This window comes from Lissotriton vulgaris, chromosome 12, assembly GCF_964263255.1.
Source record: "Lissotriton vulgaris chromosome 12, aLisVul1.2, whole genome shotgun sequence".
In the NCBI taxonomy this organism is placed as follows: domain Eukaryota; kingdom Metazoa; phylum Chordata; class Amphibia; order Caudata; family Salamandridae; genus Lissotriton; species Lissotriton vulgaris.
Window position 1 is genome coordinate 442,954,553 of NC_141700.1, and position 23,886 is coordinate 442,978,438.

Here is a 23,886-nt window from a genome sequence, read left to right on the forward strand (position 1 = left end):
ATCTGTTCAACAGTAAGATGAATCAGACTTTTATATTTCTAATTGTATCGGAATAAGACCTAATGAAAATGATTTGTTATATAACAATGAGAAAAGCAAGGCACTGCAGAGAGTTGAACTCAGGATCTCCTGTTTACTAGACAGGCGATTTAACCAGCTAAGCCACAGCACCCACTTGATGCTTAAGTTTGAAATACTTTTCTTTATGGTGTTCAAGAGAATATTGCTTTTTCACTTTCATATTCTTTTCTAAGTTCACACACTTCTCTACTCATAAACTTAAGATGAATGAAGACTCTTCACTTATTCAAAAACACCTCTCTAATTTGAAGTTTACCCTATTCATATTATTTTAAAATATACCTTGCTGAAGAATGGATTAGTTGAATTCAACAATAGAGTGATCATTCACCTCTATCTTGTTCTTTGTCATTTTCTTTTCCCTATTTCAATCAATGCATTCCTACAAAAATCTTCACAATACCAAGTATTTAATTTAATTTTTAAGATAACTTATTCTAAAGTTCATAGAACCAGATGTTTATACTTAAATTGTATTCAACACTTGTTTGATGAAAAATATTCGGAAAGCATGGAGAAAACAGTTAAATGCTGCTGAGATTTGAACTCAGGATTTCCTGTTTACGAGAAAGGAGCTTCAACCACTTAGCCACAGCACCAACGTTAATAGTAAGAAATGCATAAATAATTCATTGTTGATGATGAAAATGTGTTTCCTGCTATAAATTCTTCTTTATATGTATTGTAATCTTAAACACGAAAACATACTCAATCACTACGCAAGTATTATTATGTTTTAATAAACAGGTACTCTTATAAAACCCAATTTCATTTCTTGAATTCTTTACAACTTTTTTTCATGAAGGTAATAATATTGCTCCAATCTAGGTAGACATTTCATCTACATCTTTCTCATAGATATGTATTTTTTTAATTTGGCAATAACAGTATTCATTCTATAATCTTGAAAATACTTGGGTTTTTATAAGGTTAAAGATGATCTGTTCAACAGTAAGATGAATCAGACTTTTATATTTTAATTGTATCGGAATAAGACCTAATGAAAATGATTTGTTATATAACAATGAGAAAAGCAAGGCGCTGCTGAGATTTGAACTCAGGATCTCCTGTTTACTAGACAGGCGCTTTAACCAGCTAAGCCACAGGACCCACTTGATTCTAAAATTTGAAACACTTTTCTTTATGGTGTTCAAGAGAATATTGCTTTTTCACTTTCATATTCTTTTCTAAGTTCACACACTTCTCTACTCAAACACTTAAGATGAATGAAGACTCTTCACTTATTCAAAAACACCTCTCTAATTTGAAGTTTACCCTATTCATATCATTTTAAAATATACCTTGCTGAAGAATGGATTAGTTGAATTCCACAATAGAGTGATCATTCACCTCTATCTTGTTCTTTGTCATTTTCTTTTCCCTATTTCAGTCAATGCATTCCTACAAAAATTTTCACAATACCAAGCATTTTATTTAGTTTTTAAGATAACTTATTCTAAAGTTCATAGAACCAGATGTTTATACTTAAATTGTATTCAACACTTGTTTGATGAAAATTATTCGGAAAGCATGGAGAAAACAGTTAAATGCTGCTGAGAATTGAACTCAGGATTTCCTGTTTACGAGACAGGAGCTTTAACCACTAAGCCACAGCACCAACAGTAATAGTAAAAAATGCATAAAGAATTTATTGTTGATGATGAAAATGTGTTTTCTGCTATAAATTCTTCTTTATATGTATTGTAATCTTAAACACGAAAAGATACTCAATCACTACGCAAGGATTAATATGTTTTAATAAACAGGTACTCTTATAAAACCCAATTTCATTTCTTGAATTTTTTACAATTTTTTTTCATGAAGGTAATAATATTGCTCCAATATAGGTAGACATTTCATCTACGTCTTTCTCATAGATATGTATTTTTTTCATTTTGCAATAACAGTATTCATTCTATAATCTTGAAAATACTTGGGTTTTATAAGGATAAAGATGATCTGTTCAACAGTAAGATGAATCAGACTTTTATATTTCTAATTGTATCGGAATAAGACCTAATGAAAATGATTTGTTATATAACAATGAGAAAAGCAAGGCACTGCAGAGAGTTGAACTCAGGATCTCCTGTTTACTAGACAGGCGATTTAACCAGCTAAGCCACAGCACCCACTTGATGCTTAAGTTTGAAATACTTTTCTTTATGGTGTTCAAGAGAATATTGCTTTTTCACTTTCATATTCTTTTCTAAGTTCACACACTTCTCTACTCATAAACTTAAGATGAATGAAGACTCTTCACTTATTCAAAAACACCTCTCTAATTTGAAGTTTACCCTATTCATATTATTTTAAAATATACATTGCTGAAGAATGGATTAGTTGAATTCAACAATAGAGTGATCATTAACCTCTATCTTGTTCTTTGTCATTTTCTTTTCCCTATTTCAATCAATGCATTCCTACAAAAATCTTCACAATACCAAGTATTTAATTTAATTTTTAAGATAACTTATTCTAAAGTTCATAGAACCAGATGTTTATACTTAAATTGTATTCAACACTTGTTTGATGAAAAATATTCGGAAAGCATGGAGAAAACAGTTAAATGCTGCTGAGATTTGAACTCAGGATTTCCTGTTTACGAGAAAGGAGCTTCAACCACTAAGCCACAGCACCAACGGTAATAGTAAAAAATGCATAAATAATTTATTGTTGATGATGAAAATGTGTTTTCTGCTATAAATTCTTCTTTATATGTATTTTAATCTTAAACACGAAAAGATACTCAATCACTACGCAAGGATTAATATGTTTTAATAAACAGGTACTCTTATAAAACCCAATTTCATTTCTTGAATTCTTTACAACTTTTTTTCATGAAGGTAATAATATTGCTCCAATCTCGTTAGACATTTCATCTACATCTTTCTCATAGATATGTATTTTTTTAATTTGGCAATAACAGTATTCATTCTATAATCTTGAAAATACTTGGGTTTTTATAAGGTTAAAGATGATCTGTTCAACAGTAAGATGAATCAGACTTTTATATTTTAATTGTATCGGAATAAGACCTAATGAAAATGATTTGTTATATAACAATGAGAAAAGCAAGGCGCTGCTGAGATTTGAACTCAGGATCTCCTGTTTACTAGACAGGCGCTTTAACCAGCTAAGCCACAGGACCCACTTGATTCTAAAATTTGAAACACTTTTCTTTATGGTGTTCAAGAGAATATTGCTTTTTCACTTTCATATTCTTTTCTAAGTTCACACACTTCTCTACTCAAACACTTAAGATGAATGAAGACTCTTCACTTATTCAAAAACACCTCTCTAATTTGAAGTTTACCCTATTCATATCATTTTAAAATATACCTTGCTGAAGAATGGATTAGTTGAATTCCACAATAGAGTGATCATTCACCTCTATCTTGTTCTTTGTCATTTTCTTTTCCCTATTTCAGTCAATGCATTCCTACAAAAATCTTCACAATACCAAGCATTTTATTTAGTTTTTAAGATAACTTATTCTAAAGTTCATAGAACCAGATGTTTATACTTAAATTGTATTCAACACTTGTTTGATGAAAATTATTCGGAAAGCATGGAGAAAACAGTTAAATGCTGCTGAGAATTGAACTCAGGATTTCCTGTTTACGAGTCAGGAGCTTTAACCACTAAGCCACAGCACCAACAGTAATAGTAAAAAATGCATAAAGAATTTATTGTTGATGATGAAAATGTGTTTTCTGCTATAAATTCTTCTTTATATGTATTGTAATCTTAAACACGAAAAGATACTCAATCACTACGCAAGTATTATTATGTTTTAATAAACAGGTACTCTTATAAAACCCAATTTCATTTCTTGAATTCTTTACAACTTTTTTTCATGAAGGTAATAATATTGCTCCAATCTAGGTAGACATTTCATCTACATCTTTCTCATAGATATGTATTTTTTTAATTTGGCAATAACAGTATTCATTCTATAATCTTGAAAATACTTGGGTTTTTATAAGGTTAAAGATGATCTGTTCAACAGTAAGATGAATCAGACTTTTATATTTTAATTGTATCGGAATAAGACCTAATGAAAATGATTTGTTATATAACAATGAGAAAAGCAAGGCGCTGCTGAGATTTGAACTCAGGATCTCCTGTTTACTAGACAGGCGCTTTAACCAGCTAAGCCACAGGACCCACTTGATTCTAAAATTTGAAACACTTTTCTTTATGGTGTTCAAGAGAATATTGCTTTTTCACTTTCATATTCTTTTCTAAGTTCACACACTTCTCTACTCAAACACTTAAGATGAATGAAGACTCTTCACTTATTCAAAAACACCTCTCTAATTTGAAGTTTACCCTATTCATATCATTTTAAAATATACCTTGCTGAAGAATGGATTAGTTGAATTCCACAATAGAGTGATCATTCACCTCTATCTTGTTCTTTGTCATTTTCTTTTCCCTATTTCAGTCAATGCATTCCTACAAAAATTTTCACAATACCAAGCATTTTATTTAGTTTTTAAGATAACTTATTCTAAAGTTCATAGAACCAGATGTTTATACTTAAATTGTATTCAACACTTGTTTGATGAAAATTATTCGGAAAGCATGGAGAAAACAGTTAAATGCTGCTGAGAATTGAACTCAGGATTTCCTGTTTACGAGACAGGAGCTTTAACCACTAAGCCACAGCACCAACAGTAATAGTAAAAAATGCATAAAGAATTTATTGTTGATGATGAAAATGTGTTTTCTGCTATAAATTCTTCTTTATATGTATTGTAATCTTAAACACGAAAAGATACTCAATCACTACGCAAGGATTAATATGTTTTAATAAACAGATACTCTTATAAAACCCAATTTCATTTCTTGAATTTTTTACAATTTTTTTTCATGAAGGTAATAATATTGCTCCAATATAGGTAGACATTTCATCTACGTCTTTCTCATAGATATGTATTTTTTTCATTTTGCAATAACAGTATTCATTCTATAATCTTGAAAATACTTGGGTTTTATAAGGATAAAGATGATCTGTTCAACAGTAAGATGAATCAGACTTTTATATTTCTAATTGTATCGGAATAAGACCTAATGAAAATGATTTGTTATATAACAATGAGAAAAGCAAGGCACTGCAGAGAGTTGAACTCAGGATCTCCTGTTTACTAGACAGGCGATTTAACCAGCTAAGCCACAGCACCCACTTGATGCTTAAGTTTGAAATACTTTTCTTTATGGTGTTCAAGAGAATATTGCTTTTTCACTTTCATATTCTTTTCTAAGTTCACACACTTCTCTACTCATAAACTTAAGATGAATGAAGACTCTTCACTTATTCAAAAACACCTCTCTAATTTGAAGTTTACCCTATTCATATTATTTTAAAATATACATTGCTGAAGAATGGATTAGTTGAATTCAACAATAGAGTGATCATTAACCTCTATCTTGTTCTTTGTCATTTTCTTTTCCCTATTTCAATCAATGCATTGCTACAAAAATCTTCACAATACCAAGTATTTAATTTAATTTTTAAGATAACTTATTCTAAAGTTCATAGAACCAGATGTTTATACTTAAATTGTATTCAACACTTGTTTGATGAAAAATATTCGGAAAGCATGGAGAAAACAGTTAAATGCTGCTGAGATTTGAACTCAGGATTTCCTGTTTACGAGAAAGGAGCTTCAACCACTAAGCCACAGCACCAACGGTAATAGTAAAAAATGCATAAATAATTTATTGTTGATGATGAAAATGTGTTTTCTGCTATAAATTCTTCTTTATATGTATTTTAATCTTAAACACGAAAAGATACTCAATCACTACGCAAGGATTAATATGTTTTAATAAACAGGTACTCTTATAAAACCCAATTTCATTTCTTGAATTCTTTACAACTTTTTTTCATGAAGGTAATAATATTGCTCCAATCTCGTTAGACATTTCATCTACATCTTTCTCATAGATATGTATTTTTTTAATTTGGCAATAACAGTATTCATTCTATAATCTTGAAAATACTTGGGTTTTTATAAGGTTAAAGATGATCTGTTCAACAGTAAGATGAATCAGACTTTTATATTTTAATTGTATCGGAATAAGACCTAATGAAAATGATTTGTTATATAACAATGAGAAAAGCAAGGCGCTGCTGAGATTTGAACTCAGGATCTCCTGTTTACTAGACAGGCGCTTTAACCAGCTAAGCCACAGGACCCACTTGATTCTAAAATTTGAAACACTTTTCTTTATGGTGTTCAAGAGAATATTGCTTTTTCACTTTCATATTCTTTTCTAAGTTCACACACTTCTCTACTCAAACACTTAAGATGAATGAAGACTCTTCACTTATTCAAAAACACCTCTCTAATTTGAAGTTTACCCTATTCATATCATTTTAAAATATACCTTGCTGAAGAATGGATTAGTTGAATTCCACAATAGAGTGATCATTCACCTCTATCTTGTTCTTTGTCATTTTCTTTTCCCTATTTCAGTCAATGCATTCCTACAAAAATCTTCACAATACCAAGCATTTTATTTAGTTTTTAAGATAACTTATTCTAAAGTTCATAGAACCAGATGTTTATACTTAAATTGTATTCAACACTTGTTTGATGAAAATTATTCGGAAAGCATGGAGAAAACAGTTAAATGCTGCTGAGAATTGAACTCAGGATTTCCTGTTTACGAGTCAGGAGCTTTAACCACTAAGCCACAGCACCAACAGTAATAATAAAAAATGCATAAAGAATTTATTGTTGATGATGAAAATGTGTTTTCTGCTATAAATTCTTCTTTATATGTATTGTAATCTTAAACACGAAAAGATACTCAATCACTACGCAAGGATTAATATGTTTTAATAAACAGGTACTCTTATAAAACCCAATTTCATTTCTTGAATTTTTTACAATTTTTTTTCATGAAGGTAATAATATTGCTCCAATATAGGTAGACATTTCATCTACGTCTTTCTCATAGATATATATTTTTTTCATTTTGCAATAACAGTATTCATTCTATAATCTTGAAAATACTTGGGTTTTATAAGGATAAAGATGATCTGTTCAACAGTAAGATGAATCAGACTTTTATATTTCTAATTGTATCGGAATAAGACCTAATGAAAATGATTTGTTATATAACAATGAGAAAAGCAAGGCACTGCAGAGAGTTGAACTCAGGATCTCCTGTTTACTAGACAGGCGATTTAACCAGCTAAGCCACAGCACCCACTTGATGCTTAAGTTTGAAATACTTTTCTTTATGGTGTTCAAGAGAATATTGCTTTTTCACTTTCATATTCTTTTCTAAGTTCACACACTTCTCTACTCATAAACTTAAGATGAATGAAGACTCTTCACTTATTCAAAAACACCTCTCTAATTTGAAGTTTACCCTATTCATATTATTTTAAAATATACCTTGCTGAAGAATGGATTAGTTGAATTCAACAATAGAGTGATCATTAACCTCTATCTTGTTCTTTGTCATTTTCTTTTCCCTATTTCAATCAATGGATTCCTACAAAAATCTTCACAATACCAAGTATTTAATTTAATTTTTAAGATAACTTATTCTAAAGTTCATAGAACCAGATGTTTATACTTAAATTGTATTCAACACTTGTTTGATGAAAAATATTCGGAAAGCATGGAGAAAACAGTTAAATGCTGCTGAGATTTGAACTCAGGATTTCCTGTTTACGAGAAAGGAGCTTCAACCACTAAGCCACAGCACCAACGGTAATAGTAAAAAATGCATAAAAAATTTATTGTTGATGATGAAAATGTGTTTTCTGCTATAAATTCTTCTTTATATGTATTGTAATCTTAAACACGAAAAGATACTCAATCACTACGCAAGGATTAATATGTTTTAATAAACAGGTACTCTTATAAAACCCAATTTCATTTCTTGAATTCTTTACAACTTTTTTTTCATGAAGGTAATAATATTGCTCCGATCTAGGTAGACATTTCATCTACGTCTTTCTCATAGATAAGTATTTTTTTTCATTTTGCAATAACAGTATTCATTCTATAATCTTGAAAATACTTGGGTTTTTATAAGGTTAAAGATGATCTGTTCAACAGTAAGATGAATCAGACTTTTATATTTTAATTGTATCGGAATAAGACCTAATGAAAATGATTTGTTATATAACAATGAGAAAAGCAAGGCACTGCTGAGAGTTGAAGTCAGGATCTCCTGTTTACTAGACAGGCGCTTTTACCATCTAAGCCACAGCACCCACTTGATTCTTAAGTTTGAAACACTTTTCTTTATGGTGTTCAAGAGGATATTGCTTTTTCACTTTCATATTCTTTTCTAAGTTCACACACTTCTCTACTCAAACATTTAAGATGAATGAAGACTCTTCACCTATTCAAAAACACCTCTCTAATTTGAAGTTTACCCTATTCATATCATTTTAAAATATACCTTGCTGAAGAATGGATTAGTTGAATTCAACAATAGAGTGATCACTCACCTCTATCTTGTTCTTTGTCATTTTCTTTTCCCTATTTCAGTCAATGCCTTCCTACAAAAATCTTCACAATACCAAGCATTTTATTTATTTTTAAGATAACTTATTCTAAAGTTCATAGAACCAGATGTTTATTCTTAAATTGTATTCAACATTTGTTTGATGAAAATTATTCGGAAAGCATGGAGAAAACAGTTAAATGCTGCTGAGATTTGAACTCAGGATTTCCTGTTAACAAGACAGGCACTTTAACCACTAAGCCACAGCACCAACGTTAATAGTAAGAAATGCATAAATAATTTATTGTTGATGATGAAAATGTGTTTCCTGCTATAAATTCTTCTTTATATGTATTGTAATCTTAAACACGAAGATACTCAATCACTACGCAAGTATTAATATGTTTTAATAAACAGGTACTCCTATTGAAGGACTGGGTTAATTTAAGACCCAGCGGTGCCAGGGATAACACCTGAAACCTTTGTGGGTAACCTGTTCCGGCGTACAAATGACAGAGACACGGGACACTTCCTTCGGTGTCAAAGATTTGAGGTTTATTTACTGCAGGGAACACAGAAGTCACAGGAAGTACAACACGTGCAGGTTCCAGGAGACTGCTTCAACTTGTATCCGTGGATCGCTCCTTTTATACATTTTCTCTCATAGGTTAACATGGTACACAAAGGATTACAACTTGGTTCCCATCGTAAAGACCATAAGGGGTCGCTTTCATGTATTCAGGGCCCGGAACATAAGTACAGTAACATTTGGTAGTTCCCAACTGTAAAAGCACATCTTCTCACCATTAGTACATTCCAATCAGCAGTAAACAGATCGAGGATAAGGCGAAAAACAGGTGCAGAGGAAGACAGGAACGAAGAGGGTGTAAAAGGGGAGGTACCAGGAAACACGAGTTGCAGGAATCAAAAGGACGTGCCTAATGAGATGCACAACTGAGACAATAGTCCGGCACGGCAAGATGAGCCTCGAGCGGGGCCAGCTGCCTTGCAGTGTCATCCCCCTCATCATAAAGACACTTTCAAAGGAAATGTGTCTTCCGCAGGAGTTTGGGAATCCCAGGGTCGCGAAGCGGACAGCGTCCGTTCGCTGGCTACTTGAGGGCAAGAAACAAAATGGATGCCGTATCTAAGATGGAACCCGTGGGTTCAGATGAAGAAACCCACAAAACAAACGAACGGTTTAGGCTAGCACAGCGAAAACGCGTACACCCACTAAACTCGTCATTTGCGGTTCATAGATACCAGACTCGGCCATATTCGTGCGAGTCGAAAACACCACTTACGATCATCACGGAACCTCAGACGCTCCTTTTGCCCTCATGTAGGCAAGCACTAGTCGGAATCATAATCGATCTCGATATTCATCAGACCATCCAGATGCTGCTGCAACATAATTCTATCCATCAATGCTTCCTTCGTAACAGGCGGCCGTCTTATACACGTTGTGGCACAGAGGCCACATAAGGCAGGACCACACTGCACACAAAGACAGCACGTGAACAGGAATGCTACAACAACCCCGATAATCATCAGAATCGTCCAACCCCAAGTCGACATTAGGCCCCAAAACCATCCTAGTAGCGTCCAATCCCCTACGTCCACGTGCATGGACTCAGAGATCTTATGCAACTTCGAGATGGCTTGATAGACAGTCGGAGCGTTGTCTGGAATGAAAATACAACAGCTCGAATGGATCACCTTACATACTCCACCTCGATCTGCTAAGACAACGTCTAAAACCATACGGTTTTATAACGTCATAAGCCTATCCGCCTGGAGCTCTGCTGTAATGTTACCAAGGGCACTGGCAGTGATATTAGCAGTCGATTCCACCACTCGAGTCAACTGTCTCAGGTTCCTACTATTGACCATAGGTCCCCAAAACGGAAAGAAACCCTTGAAAAAGTCTCCTGCCTCTTGACCGGCAGTGTCCTCTTCGCTAATCACGCCCCTCACAACTCTGGTCTTATGATAATCTGCGGCAACCGTAAAAGTTGGAGGCAACAAGTTTGCAATATAACAGGTGCCCGCAAAGTCAAGGGGCAACCATGTATATGCACGGTCATAACAGACAAAGTATGTACCCTTGGCAGTCAGGAGAACAGGGGAAGAGAGCATTGGTAAAACATACGTCTCGGAGCAAGCACTCTCTCCAAGGTGAGCTCTCGGGCTTCGGCCACGACCTTTTAGACAGAAATTACCAAGGTGGGGTACGATCCATATTGGAGACGAGCTTTTAAGCTGTCTTTCACCTACGAGCGCATTATACTCAACCTCACTCAGATCCCTATAGGCTCGCACCTCTTCATCTGGGATAAGCGACGGCTCATAGATATCCCTATCTAAGTCAGCAATCGCTATTGCCAAAGGCTTATGGTACGGACCGGGACCAAAGTGGGGAGAACGTGGCTCTCGATTGGGGTAAGAATCTAGTGCGCTTCGAAACATTGTTTGGAATGCTCGAGCTGAACCCTGGGAACTGTAAGGTAGGACCAAGTACGGAATTCCTTTATCGGTGGTATGTGGCATTAACCCACACACCCAACAATTGGTAGTGTTTACAACCAACTGATGCTGATGAAGGAGCTGAACGAAGGAATTGTTCATGAACTCCGCACGTCTAGCCTGCTCGTGTTGTGGTAAGATGTGGAAGGAATGAGGAGAAACAGTGGAGATAGGTTTAGGTTCAGAAGAAGGGGTAGGTGAGGCAGTAGGCAAGAACGACTGTATCATGTAATACACCCCACCCACCAATAATGAGGAAACAGTTAAGAATAGAAGGAACACCTGAAACATGAAGCATTTTGTACAAGCAATTTGCTGCAGCTTGAATCTTTGGGCCTGAGCTTTTTCCAAATCCAACAGCTTTGAGAAAGCCATCCTCTAAAACCGTCTGCAGCGTTTTTGACGCACTTCGTTCTGTGTAGCAGTAGTCAATCCCCAGGAGTTCCCAGGAACCGACGGTCTTTGACCTAGTGTCAAGACCTACTAACCGGAAGGAAGTACCCGTGCGGCCCTACGGCCCACCCGGATGCAAGGTATTTTTAATTTACAATATGTACAAAATCTCCTAGCTGTGAAAGCAAACCGTATATATGGAAAAAGGCTCAAATTTACAAAATTACAATTTATACGAGTGTGTTCAGACTGAATGGTAGCAATGGGGTAACGTGGATGTCAAAGGAGAAAGCAGAGCTTTTATTAGTCTTTGATATTGGATCGCAGAAAATATCGGCTTTTCCCAGGACGTGTCTGTTCGTCAAACAGTTGGTCCGATGATGAAACAGAGTTCTGTTGATCAGTCAATTGTTCAGATCCTGAGTTTTGTGATGACAAATGTTCAACAATGTCGTTCTGCTGCACTGAGGTCTCTCCGACAGGCTGAGCGTCGCTAAAAGGAACGAAAGTCTGCACAGCTTCTGTTTCGGACGAGGCAATGCCCTTCCTCACCCACGAGTCTGCTGGTAAAGGTATAGGTACCTTTTTAGTATGGGTGGCATGCACCCAATTTTTGCGTCCTTCCTAACGAACAGCAGTCCTCGTGGCAAGGAGCACTTGGTAGGGTCCAGTAAAACGAGGCTCAAGGTTGCGTTTTCTGGCGAAGTTTCGCGTCACCACCCAGTCTCCGGGCTGGAGCTGGTGGCCTGGACCCTCCGTCTGCGTCGGCAGTGCTTCAAAGACCTGTTGGTGAATTAACCTCAGTTTAGCAGTCAGATCATGAAGATAATGGATCAACATTGGATATTCAAGATCAGAGAACACACTCGGTCTAGGGACCCCCCAAACATTGGCAGGGCGGCCGAACACAATCTCGTAGGGGCTAAGCCCTACTCGGGAGTGTACAGTCGCCCTTGTTGACAATAGAGCTAAGGGTAAAGCGTCAGGCCACGAGAGACCAGTCGTAGCCTGAATCTTCGCTAACTTTAATTTAAGGGTGCCATTATAACCTTCAACCAAACCTGCTGACTGGGGATGATTGGCGCTGTGGAATTTCTGTGTATTTCCAAGGCCCTTATCAGACCATACAATCCTTGGCATTCCATACCGAGGAAAGTATTCCTTCAGTAGGATTTTTGCAGTGGACAAAGCAGTGTTATCTTTGAGAGGGTAGGCTTCAATCCATCGGGAGAATGCACAAACCACAACTTAAACGTACTTCAGGTTATTGCATCGCTCCATATGGATGAAGTCTAGCTGAATCACCTCAAAGGGACATGAAGGGGGAGCAAAATGGCCAGGAGGTTTAGGGGTTCCCTTACCAGGATTGTACATCATACATATCATACAATTCTTAACCAATCTCTCAGCACACTTAGACATACCATCATTCTTCCATACAGGGGACAACAACTTTCAGATACCTTTCACACTAATATGTGCCAAGCCGTGTGCCATCGTCACAACAGCTAGCACATATGCATCCGGCAACATCCATCTCTTATTCTCCGACAAATCAATCCAACAGCCATTCGCATCCAACTTTCCCGTACTCTCTTTCCACTTCTTCTTTTCAGATTCAGTGGCCTCGTTCTGAATCGCTTTCACACTCTCGATAGTGTCCTCACACATACCAGTCTCTGTAGGCCACCTAACCGAACTCGTCACATACATTCTAGTACTAAGATTCCGGGCAGTCTCCTTAGCAATCTCATCCGCAAACGCATTACCACGACCAACATCATCCGTCACCTTACGGTGCGCACTACATTTAATAATCGCCACCTGCTTGGGCAATGTAAGCGCGTCCAAAAGATCATTCACGAGCTGTCCGTGCTGAATCTTCGTACCATGCGATGTCATGAACCCTCTCTCTCTCCACAAACGTCCAAAGCTATGGGCCACGCCAAATGCGTATTGGCTGTTGGCTGTCCGTAAACACATTCACCCGTTTCCCTTTCGACAACACACATGCTCTAGTCAAAGCAATCAGCTCTGCCGCCTGAGCAGAATTCTGATTCAATCTCGCACTTTCCACAACAGTACTCAATGTCACCACAGCATACACAGTCGTTACATCGCCATTCGGCAACTTAAAACACGACCCATCCACATACAAGGTCCCATCGGGATCTTCCAATGGAGTATTTTTCAGGTCTGCACGACCTTTTGTTTCCTCCTCGGTTCGTAAGTAGCAGTCATGAGGTGCTACTTCGTCTGATTCCATACTGATTGGCAACAAAGTCGCCGGGTTCAGGACGTTGCAACGTTTTATTTGAATGTGACTTGCCAAAAGCGTCAACTCATAACCAGACAATCTTGCACTTGTCAGGTGTTGAGTTTTCGTACGATTCAAGAGAGTGTCAACTGCATGCGGAACCATCACCGTAAGGATATTATCCATGACCAATCCTGCAGATTGTCGGATGGACACCGCAGCTGCCGCTGGTGCTCTCAGACAACTCGGCAATGCTCTAGCTACCGGGTCCAAGGTCGAGGAAAAATATGCACATGGACGTTACTTACCGCCGAATTGTTGCGTCAAAACACTCAACGCACAACCTTCCCTCTCGTGAACGTATAGTGTAAACGGCTTACTGTAGTCAGGGGTACCTAACACAGGAGCCGAACACAACGCATCACGCAATTCAGAAAAACTTTTCTGACATTCTTCCGTCCATGGTAAAGGAGTTGGAACATCCTTACACGTAAGAGCCACCAATGGTTTTGCTAGCAATGAAAAATTTGGAATCCATTGCCTGCAGTATGACATGATACCTAAAAAGGCACGTACATCTCTCTGAGTTGTTGGCACAGTCATTCGAGCAATCGCTGCAATTCTCTCTGGGGTCAACCTTCTTCCCTCCTTTGACAATAAGTGACCTAGATAGGTTACTTCTTGACAACAATATTGCAGTTTAGAAGGTGACACCTTATGATGTAAGTCACAGAGATGTTGCAACAATGACACCATAGCAATTTTGCAAATGTCCTGAGTATCTGCAGCCACCAATAAGTCATCGACATATTGGATCAAGGCCGCACCGGCCGGCAACACAAACGCATCTAGTTGGCCCTTCAAAGCTTGGCTATATATCGACGGGCTCTCACAGTGGCCCTGAGGAGCGCGTTTGAACCTAAAGCTGCGGCCACCGAGAGAGAAACTGAAAAGGTCCCTACTCTCCTCAGCAATCGGGATGCTAAAGAAAGCATTCTTCAGATCGATCACCGAGAACCAAGATGCAGAGGCTGGAGTCAGAGTCAGTAGAGCCGTGATGTCAGGCACCACAGGGAACTGAGGAATCACAATTGTATTCACCTCCCGTAAATCGATAACAAAACGATAAACAGGTGGTTTTGATGGATCAGTGCGCTTCAAGATGGGCAGTACAGGGCTATTGCACACGTTTCCCCGAGTCTCCTCGATAACATCTTTCTCGATCAAATCGTAAATGATCGCTAACAGCGCTCGCTCACCATCAAGGGAGATACGATACTGGGGAATACGTGGCAATCGCACATTCGATTTCAAGTGAACAACATAAGGGGAGATGTCAAGCAGGCCCACGTCATTGGGGCCCATTGCCCACAAAGATGCAGGAAGAGAACTCAATTACGGTGGAAGCTTATCGATGGATAAGTACATAGGAGAGACAACTCTCTCACCCAACGTAAGCTTCACTCCCGCAGGAGAACAATACAGAGTCGCATACAGACGTTTTAGCAAATCCAGGCCCAAAAGATTTTCACCACAACCAGTAGTCAAAATCAAAGGAGCTTTCAGCTCACGTGGCCCAATTGTAAGGGGCAACGGATGAGAAACCGGATTGCTAACAGGGGCGCCAGAGAATCCAACGGAAACATTTGTTAAGCCAGACAAAGGTGCGCCAGGGAGTTTCGAATGCATGATGGAACTTTTCGCTGCACCAGTGTCCAACAGAAAAGGCTCAACTACGCCCGAGGTGGCAACTGCGACGTAAGGCCCTCTCTGATCAACCGGAACTGATACTACTCCCTCTCCTTGTCTATGGCTGTCCTAGTAATTACCGTCATCAGCATCCTGATCGACGTAATAATCATCCACATTGTACTGCGCAGATCTTCCTTGCGACGATCCGCGCTGATCAAAACAATTATTAGAGTCAGAAGAATTGTTAGAATGATAATTTTGAGCACCACGACCTCTACCACGTGATGCCTGTTGAGGACCACCACGACCTTCTCTAGATGAATTACCATTGTTTCGATCAAGCAAAACTGGACAATCGAATTTCAAATGACCCTCTCCCCTACAATAGGCACACTGATTGTACCCTAACGAAGATCTCTGCGAAGAGGAGTCATTTCGCGATTGCGACCTATTCGACTGAGACTGCGATCTATTCCATTGTTGCGAATCATTCTGATTCGAACGTGGAGGATACGCTTGCTGCAACAACACTTTAGTTTTGAGTTCTTTTGTCTTTTTATCTGCTCGATCATTTTCTTCTTTCTCTCTATTCTCATAATATTGGGCCGTGGCCAATATTTGAGCAGAAGTGGAAACAGCCCACGCACTTTCTGAATTTCGTAATTTGTTGCTTAGGTCCGGCAACAAATTTGAGACAAACTTGTCCACAAACAATCGCTGACCTCCCTCGGTCCCCATATCTTGACCACTATGATCAATGAATGCCTCCTCAAATCTTGTAAAGAAATCAGAGACACTCTCATCCTTCTTTTGTTTGCAAGCGGACAGTTTGTTCCAATTTACCTTCATAGCTGGCATAAGCGTCTTCATAAGAGTAATAATTCTCTGGGGCAAAGCCGTAATTAGCTGTTCAGGCTTGGCCCCACCAACTTGTCGGGTATCCGCCGCTGTAAGAGCAGCCCAATCACCTCCTAATTCTGCTACATGATTTTCCTGACGAATTTTCGCCCAAACCGGTTGCGGAACTACGTTACCGAACAACATATCAATGTCAGCCAGATTCATTATCGTAGCATCCACTAGCTGCGACAATTCTTTATAGTACCCTGCAGGATTTTTGCGAGGGTCAGGCAAAGATTGCTTTACCTGCAAAACCTCCGATCGTTTCCATGGGAGGTGTATCCACACTCTCTGGAAATGCGGCAGGATCGGCGGTGCAGCACCAGGGTTACCTGGCATCCACACTGGTGGAACTTCACGCATAGGATACTGACCAGGCGCTGCAAGCGGTCCCTCAATGTCTTCTAAAAACAATGCCCTAGGCATTATAGAAGGACGAAAAGACAACAACTGCTCGACAGCACGCTGAACATTGCTAACCACCATTATTCCGCTCGCAAACTGGAGCTGGAGATTAGTGAGAGCAGTCATTACATCATCAGATGCATCAGCCGATATTTGGTCACGTAGAACCTTGCACATTTCTTCAAACACGAACCTCTGTGTCGGTTCGTTAAATTGACAAAACGTATCAAGCACCACACGTGGAGGATTTCTAAGGGGGTATTTCATCCAACCCATCGCCATGTTATACAGCGAGTCACGTTCCCTACCACCGGGAAGCTGACTTCGTCTTTGAGGACCGTCCGAACCAGCGGACTCAAGAATAGGTCCAAGAGAATTAAAGAAGTTAGCAGCAACAGAAGGGGTACGACGTCGAACAGATGGAGAAGAAGAGTAACTCAACGGGATAATAGGAGAAGTGTCAGAAACAGAAGAAACAGCAGGAGTAACCAGAACAGTAGGAGCAGCGGGAACAGGAGTATGGAGAAGTACATGCGGAGGAGCAGTAGGGACGGAAGCAGGTAGAGGAGCAGGAACGGGTTGAAGAACGGGGACAGGTTGTGGAACAGGAGCAGGAGCAGGTGGAGGAACAGGAGCAGGGGGAACCACAGGAACTACAGTACCCTGTGCGTACGGAGGTGGTGACTTCAAGAGATAGGACAACAAGGGGTCCTCTACTACTTCCTCCTTCTTATCCGTACCCGTCGGTAAAACGGGGTAACACTTATCTATAGTCATACGCTGCAATCTATCGAAAACTTCCTTTTCCTTTTCCTCCTTATCTCGCTGGAACTGCTCTGCGTTTCTTACCGTTGTAACAATACCTTCTCTTTTATTACGCTTAAGCTGCTTGATTTCTCTCTGCTTGGCTTCTTTACACCACAACCGAAAGGAATCAAACATGGCCGGCCTTGCTTTTCTTTGGAACAATTTAGCTTCTAGATTATCTAAAATCGGGGTCTCAAAACTACCATGAGGTGGCCAACTAAGGACACCGTCTTTTTTAGTATAACAAACCCAACACTCATTGAACGTGATTGGACCCAAACCATGGCGGCTATACAACTCATAAGTTGGAGTTCCAACCGGAGGTATCGGACACGAGTCCTCCAGTCGGGAATCCGTACCACAACCCTTAAAGCAACTGAACAAAGTACTACAGCCAGGCATCGTGCACACTAACCGAGTTTCACAAACGTCAAGGGTTACGGGATTACACTATATCCCAGCAATGAGCAAAAACCCTCGGTTTTTGGCGACTGCAGACGTCAAATATCACAACAAAGAACAAAATACTAAGAACCACAAATACAATGGAACCATGCAACAACTAAGCACCCACAACAAAGGACTCTGGGAGCGACCCACAAATACTTAACTCAAAGATCGATGGCGTCACCAGGAAGGCCCGTCTATCGTCTTGCTGTACCAAGGTCTACGCCAGGCGCCAAAACAGGTCTACAGTCAGGGCAGCAGTCCGTCGCAGCCGTCAGGAGTCGGGAATCTTCGCGGGAAAAGTCGTCGGGCCACTTGTTTCGACAACAGGATCGATGAAGCGGGGTGCACCTTCCCTCGGAGATTTCACACGAAGTTCCACACGATCGTCGGGCTTTGGACCGGTACCACTGATGCAGCCCCACGTTGGGCGCCAACTGAAGGACTGGGTTAATTTAAGACCCAGCGGTGCCAGGGATAACACCTGAAACCTTCGTGGGTAACCTGTTCCGGCGTACAAATGACAGAGACACGGGACACTTCCTTCGGCGTCAAAGATTCGAGGTTTATTTACTGCAGGGAACACAGAAGTCACAGGAAGTACAACACGTGTAGGTTCGAGGAGACTGCTTCAACTTGTATCTGTGGATCGCTCCTTTTATACAGTTTTCTCTCATAGGTTAACATGGTACACAAAGGATTACAACTTGGTTCCCATCGTAAAGACCATAAGGGGTCCCTTTCATGTATTCAGGGCCCGGAACATAAGTACAGTAACATTTGGTAGTTCCCAACTGTAAAAGCACATCTTCTCACCATTAGTACATTCCAATCAGCAGTAAACAGATCGAGGATAAGGCGAAAAACAGGTGCAGAGGAAGACAGGAACGAAGAGGGTGTAAAAGGGGAGGTACCATGAAACACGAGTTGCAGGAATCAAAAGGACGTGCCTAATGAGATGCACAATTGAGACAATAGTCCGGCACGGCAAGATGAGCCTCGAGCGGGGCCAGCTGCCTTGCAGTGTCATCCCCCTCATCATAAAGACACTTTCAAAGGAAATGTGTCTTCCGCAGGAGTTTGGGAATCCCAGGGTTGCGAAGCGGACAGCGTCCGTTCGCTGGCTACTTGAGGGCAAGAAACAAAATGGATGCCGTATCTAAGATGGAACCCGTGGGTTCAGATGAAGAAACCCACGAAACAAACAAACGGTTTAGGCTAGCACAGCGAAAACGCGTACACCCACTAAACTCGTCATTTGCGGTTGATAGATACCAGACTCGGCCATATTTGTGCGAGTCGAAAACACCACTTACGATCGTCACGGAACCTCACTATAAAACCCAATTTCATTTCTTGAATTCTTTAAAAAAAAAATTATGAAGGTATTAATATTGCTCAAATCTAGGTAGAAATTTCATCTACGTCTTTCTCATAGATATGTATTTTTTTCATTTTGCAATAACAGTATTCATTCTATAATCTTGAAAATACTTCTGTTTTTATAAGATTTAAGATGATCTGTTCAACAGTAAGATGAATCAGACTTTTATATTTTAATTGTATCGGAATAAGACCTAATGAAAATGATTTGTTATATAACAATGAGAAAAGCAAGGCGCTGCTGAGATTTGAACTCAGGATCTCCTTTTTACTAAACAGGTGCTTTAACCAGCTAAGCCACAGCACCCACTTGATTCTTTATTTTGAAACACTTTTCTTTATGGTGTTCAAGAGAATATTGCTTTTTCACTTTCATATTCTTTTCTAAGTTCACACACTTCTCTACTCAAACACTTAAGATGAATGAAGACTCTTCACTCATTCAAAAACACCTCTCTAATTTGAAGTTTACCCTTTTCATATCACTTTAAAATATACCTTGCTGAAGAATGGATTAGTTGAATTCAACAATAGAGTGATCATTCACCTCTATCTTGTTCTTTGTCATTTTCTTTTCCCTATTTCAGTCAATGCATTCCTACAAAAATCTTCACAATTCCAAGAATTTTATTTAATTTTTAAGATAACTTATTCTAAAGTTCATAGAACCAGATGCTTATTCTTAAATTGTATTCAACACTTGTTTGATGAAAATTATTCGGAAAGCAAGGAGAAAACAGTCGGGTGCTGCTGATATTTGAACACATGATTTCCTGTTTAAGAGACAGGCGCTTTAACCACTAAGCCACAGCACCAACGTTAATAGTACAAAATGCATAAATATTTCATTGTTGATGATGAAAATGTGTTTTCTGCTATAAATTCTTCTTTATATGTATTGTAATCTTAAACACGAAAAGATACTCAATCACTACGCAAGGATTGATATGTTTTAATAAACAGGTACTCTTATAAAACCCAATTTCATTTCTTGAATTCTTTACAATTTTTTTTCATGAAGGTAATAATATTGCTCCAATCTAGGTAGACATTTCATCTACGTCTTTCTCATAGATAAGTAATTTTTTCATATTGCAATAACAGTATTCATTCTATGATCTTGAAAATACTTGGGTTTTTATAAGGTTAAAGATGATCTGTTCAACAGTAAGATGAATCAGACTTTTACATTTTAATTGTATCGGAATAAGACCTAATGAAAATGATTTGTTATATAACAATGAGAAAAGCAAGGCACTGCTGAGAGTTGAACTCAGGATCTCCTGTTTACTAGACAGGCGCTTTAACCAGCTAAGCCACATCACCCACTTGATTCTTTATTTTGAAACACTTTTCTTTATGGTGTTCAAGAGAATATTGCTTTTTCACTTTCATATTCTTTTCTAAGTTCACACACTTCTCTACTCAAACACTTAAGATGAATGAAGACTCTTCACTCATTCAAAAACACCTCTCTAATTTGAAGTTTACCCTATTCATATCATTTTAAAATATACCTTGCTGAAGAATGGATTAGTTGAATTCAACAATAGAGTGATCATTCACCTCTATCTTGTTCTTTGTCATTTTCTTTTCCCTATTTCAGTCAATGCATTCCTACAAAAATCTTCACAATACCAAGCATTTTATTTAATTTTTAAGATAACTTATTCTAAAGTTCATAGAACCAGATGTTTATTCTTAAATTGTATTCAACACTTGTTTGATGAAAATTATTCGGAAAGCAAGGAGAAAACAGTTGGGTGCTGCTGATATTTGAACTCATGATTTCCTGTTTATGAGACAGGCGCTTCAACCACTAAGCCACAGCACCAACGTTTATAGTACAAAATGCATAAATAATTCATTGTTGATGATGAAAATGTGTTTTCTGCTATAAATTCTTCTTTATATGTATTGTAATCTTAAACACGAAAAGATACTCAATCACTACGCAAGGATTGATATGTTTTAATAAACAGGTACTCTTATAAAACCCAATTTCATTTCTTGAATTCTTTACAATTTTTTTTCATGAAGGTAATAATATTGCTCCAATCTAGGTAGACATTTCGTCTACGTCTTTCTCATAGATAAGTAATTTTTTCATTTTGCAATAACAGTATTCATTCTATGATCTTGAAAATACTTGGGTTTTTATAAGGTTAAAGATGATCTGTTCAACAGTAAGATGAATCAGACTTTTATATTTTAATTGTATCGGAATAAGACCTAATGAAAATGATTTGTTATATAACAATGAGAAAAGCAAGGCACTGCTGAGAGTTGAACTCAGGATCTCCTGTTTACTAGACAGGCGCTTTAACCAGCTAAGCCACAGCACCCACTTGATTCTTAAATTTGAAACACTTTTCTTTATGATGTTCAAGAGAATATTGCTTTTTCACTTTCATATTCTTTTCTAAGTTCACACACTTCTCTACTCAAACACTTAAGATGAATGAAGACTCTTCACTTATTCAAAAACACCTCTCTAATTTGAAGTTTACCCTATTCATATCATTTTAAAATATACCTTGCTGAAGAATGGATTAGTTGAATTCAACAATAGAGTGATCATTCATCTCTATCTTGTTCTTTGTCATTTTCTTTTCCCTATTTCAGTCAATGCATTCCTACAAAAATTTTCACAATACCAAGCATTTTATTTAATTTTTAAGATAACTTATTCTAAAGTTCATAGAACCAGATGTTTATTCTTAAATTGTATTCAACATTTGTTTGATGAAAATTATTTGGAAAGCATGGAGAAAACAGTTAGGTGCTGCTGAGATTTGAACTCAGGATTTCCTGTTTACGAGACAGGCGCTTTAACCACTAAGCCACAGCACCAACGTTAATAATAAGAAATGCATAAATAATTTATTGTTGATGATGAAAATGTGTTTCCTGCTATAAATTCTTCTTTATATGTATTGTAATCTTAAACACGAGAAGATACTCAATCACTACGCAAGTATTAATATGTTTTAATAAACAGGTACTCCTATAAAACCCAATTTCATTTCTTGAATTCTTTAAAAAAAAATTATAAAGGTAATAATATTGCTCAAATCTAGGTAGAAATTTCATCTACGTCTTTCTCATAGATATGTATTTTTTTCATTTTGCAATAACAGTATTCATTCTATAATCTTGAAAATACTTCTGTTTTTATAAGGTTTAAGATGATCTGTTCAACAGTAAGATGAATCAGACTTTTATATTTTAATTGTATTGGAATAAGACCTAATGAAAATGATTTGTTATATAACAATGAGAAAAGCAAGGCGCTGCTGAGATTTGAACTCAGGATCTCCTTTTTACTAAACAGGTGCTTTAACCAGCTAAGCCACAGCACCCACTTGATTCTTTATTTTGAAACACTTTTCTTTATGGTGTTCAAGAGAATATTGCTTTTTCACTTTCATATTCTTTTCTAAGTTCACACACTTCTCCACTCAAACACTTAAGATGAATGAAGACTCTTCAGTCATTCAAAAACACCTCTCTAATTTGAAGTTTACCCTATTCATATCATTTTAAAATATACCTTGCTGAAGAATGGATTAGTTGAATTCAACAATAGAGTGATCACTCACCTCTATCATTTTCTTTGTCATTTTCTTTTCCCTATTTCAGTCAATGCATTCCTACAAAAATCTTCACAATACCAAGCATTTTATTTAATTTTTAAGATAACTTATTCTAAAGTTCATAGAACCAGATGTTTATTCTTAAATTGTATTCAACACTTGTTTGATGAAAATTATTCGGAAAGCAAGGAGAAAACAGTTGGGTGCTGCTGATATTTGAACTCATGATTTCCTGTTTACGAGACAGGGGCTTTAACCACTAAGCCACAGCACCAACGTTAGTAGTAAGAAATGCATAAATAATTCATTGTTGATGATGAAAATGTGTTTCCTGCTATAAATTCTTCTTTATATGTATTGTAATCTTAAACACGAAAAGATACTCAATCACTACGCAAGTATTAATATGTTTTAATAAACAGGTACTCTTATAAAACCCAATTTCATTTCTTGAATTATTTAAAACAAAATCATGAAGGTATCAATATTGCTCAAATCTAGGTAGAAATTTCATCTACGTCTTTCTCATAGATATGTATTTTTTTCATTTTGCAATAACAATATTCATTCTATAATCTTGAAAATACTTCTGTTTTTATAAGGTTTAATATGATCTGTTCAACAGTAAGATGAATCAGACTTTTATATTTTAATTGTATCGGAATAAGACCTAATGAAAATGATTTGTTATATAACAATGAGAAAAACAAGGCGCTGCTGAGCTTTGAACTCAGGATCTCCTTTTTACTAAACAGGTGCTTTAACCAGCTAAGCCACAGCAACCACTTGATTCTTTATTTTGAAACACTTTTCTTTATGGTGTTCAAGAGAACTTTGCTTTTTCACTTTCATATTCTTTTCTAAGTTCACACACTTCTCTACTCAAACACTTAAGATGAATGAAAACTCTTCACTTAT

The 23,886-nt window shown here is 37.6% G+C and overlaps 9 non-coding genes across 9 annotated transcripts; all 9 read right to left on the reverse strand.

The window, feature by feature from the left end:
• Window positions 1-1,117: 1,117 nt before the first annotated feature.
• TRNAT-AGU (transfer RNA threonine (anticodon AGU)) lies at window positions 1,118-1,191 on the reverse strand. Its single transcript has one exon. It is a non-coding gene; the product is annotated as a tRNA-Thr (tRNA).
• A 435-nt stretch (window positions 1,192-1,626) lies between these two features.
• On the reverse strand, window positions 1,627-1,699 carry TRNAT-CGU (transfer RNA threonine (anticodon CGU)). The gene has a single exon. It is a non-coding gene; the product is annotated as a tRNA-Thr (tRNA).
• A 1,456-nt stretch (window positions 1,700-3,155) lies between these two features.
• Window positions 3,156-3,229, reverse strand: TRNAT-AGU (transfer RNA threonine (anticodon AGU)). The gene has a single exon. It is a non-coding gene; the product is annotated as a tRNA-Thr (tRNA).
• Window positions 3,230-4,174: 945 nt separating this feature from the next.
• Window positions 4,175-4,248, reverse strand: TRNAT-AGU (transfer RNA threonine (anticodon AGU)). The gene has a single exon. It is a non-coding gene; the product is annotated as a tRNA-Thr (tRNA).
• A 435-nt stretch (window positions 4,249-4,683) lies between these two features.
• TRNAT-CGU (transfer RNA threonine (anticodon CGU)) lies at window positions 4,684-4,756 on the reverse strand. Its single transcript has one exon. It is a non-coding gene; the product is annotated as a tRNA-Thr (tRNA).
• Window positions 4,757-6,212: 1,456 nt separating this feature from the next.
• TRNAT-AGU (transfer RNA threonine (anticodon AGU)) lies at window positions 6,213-6,286 on the reverse strand. Its single transcript has one exon. It is a non-coding gene; the product is annotated as a tRNA-Thr (tRNA).
• A 2,474-nt stretch (window positions 6,287-8,760) lies between these two features.
• TRNAT-UGU (transfer RNA threonine (anticodon UGU)) lies at window positions 8,761-8,833 on the reverse strand. The gene has a single exon. It is a non-coding gene; the product is annotated as a tRNA-Thr (tRNA).
• A 12,810-nt stretch (window positions 8,834-21,643) lies between these two features.
• TRNAT-AGU (transfer RNA threonine (anticodon AGU)) lies at window positions 21,644-21,717 on the reverse strand. Its single transcript has one exon. It is a non-coding gene; the product is annotated as a tRNA-Thr (tRNA).
• A 435-nt stretch (window positions 21,718-22,152) lies between these two features.
• TRNAT-CGU (transfer RNA threonine (anticodon CGU)) lies at window positions 22,153-22,225 on the reverse strand. Its single transcript has one exon. It is a non-coding gene; the product is annotated as a tRNA-Thr (tRNA).
• Window positions 22,226-23,886: the final 1,661 nt, after the last annotated feature.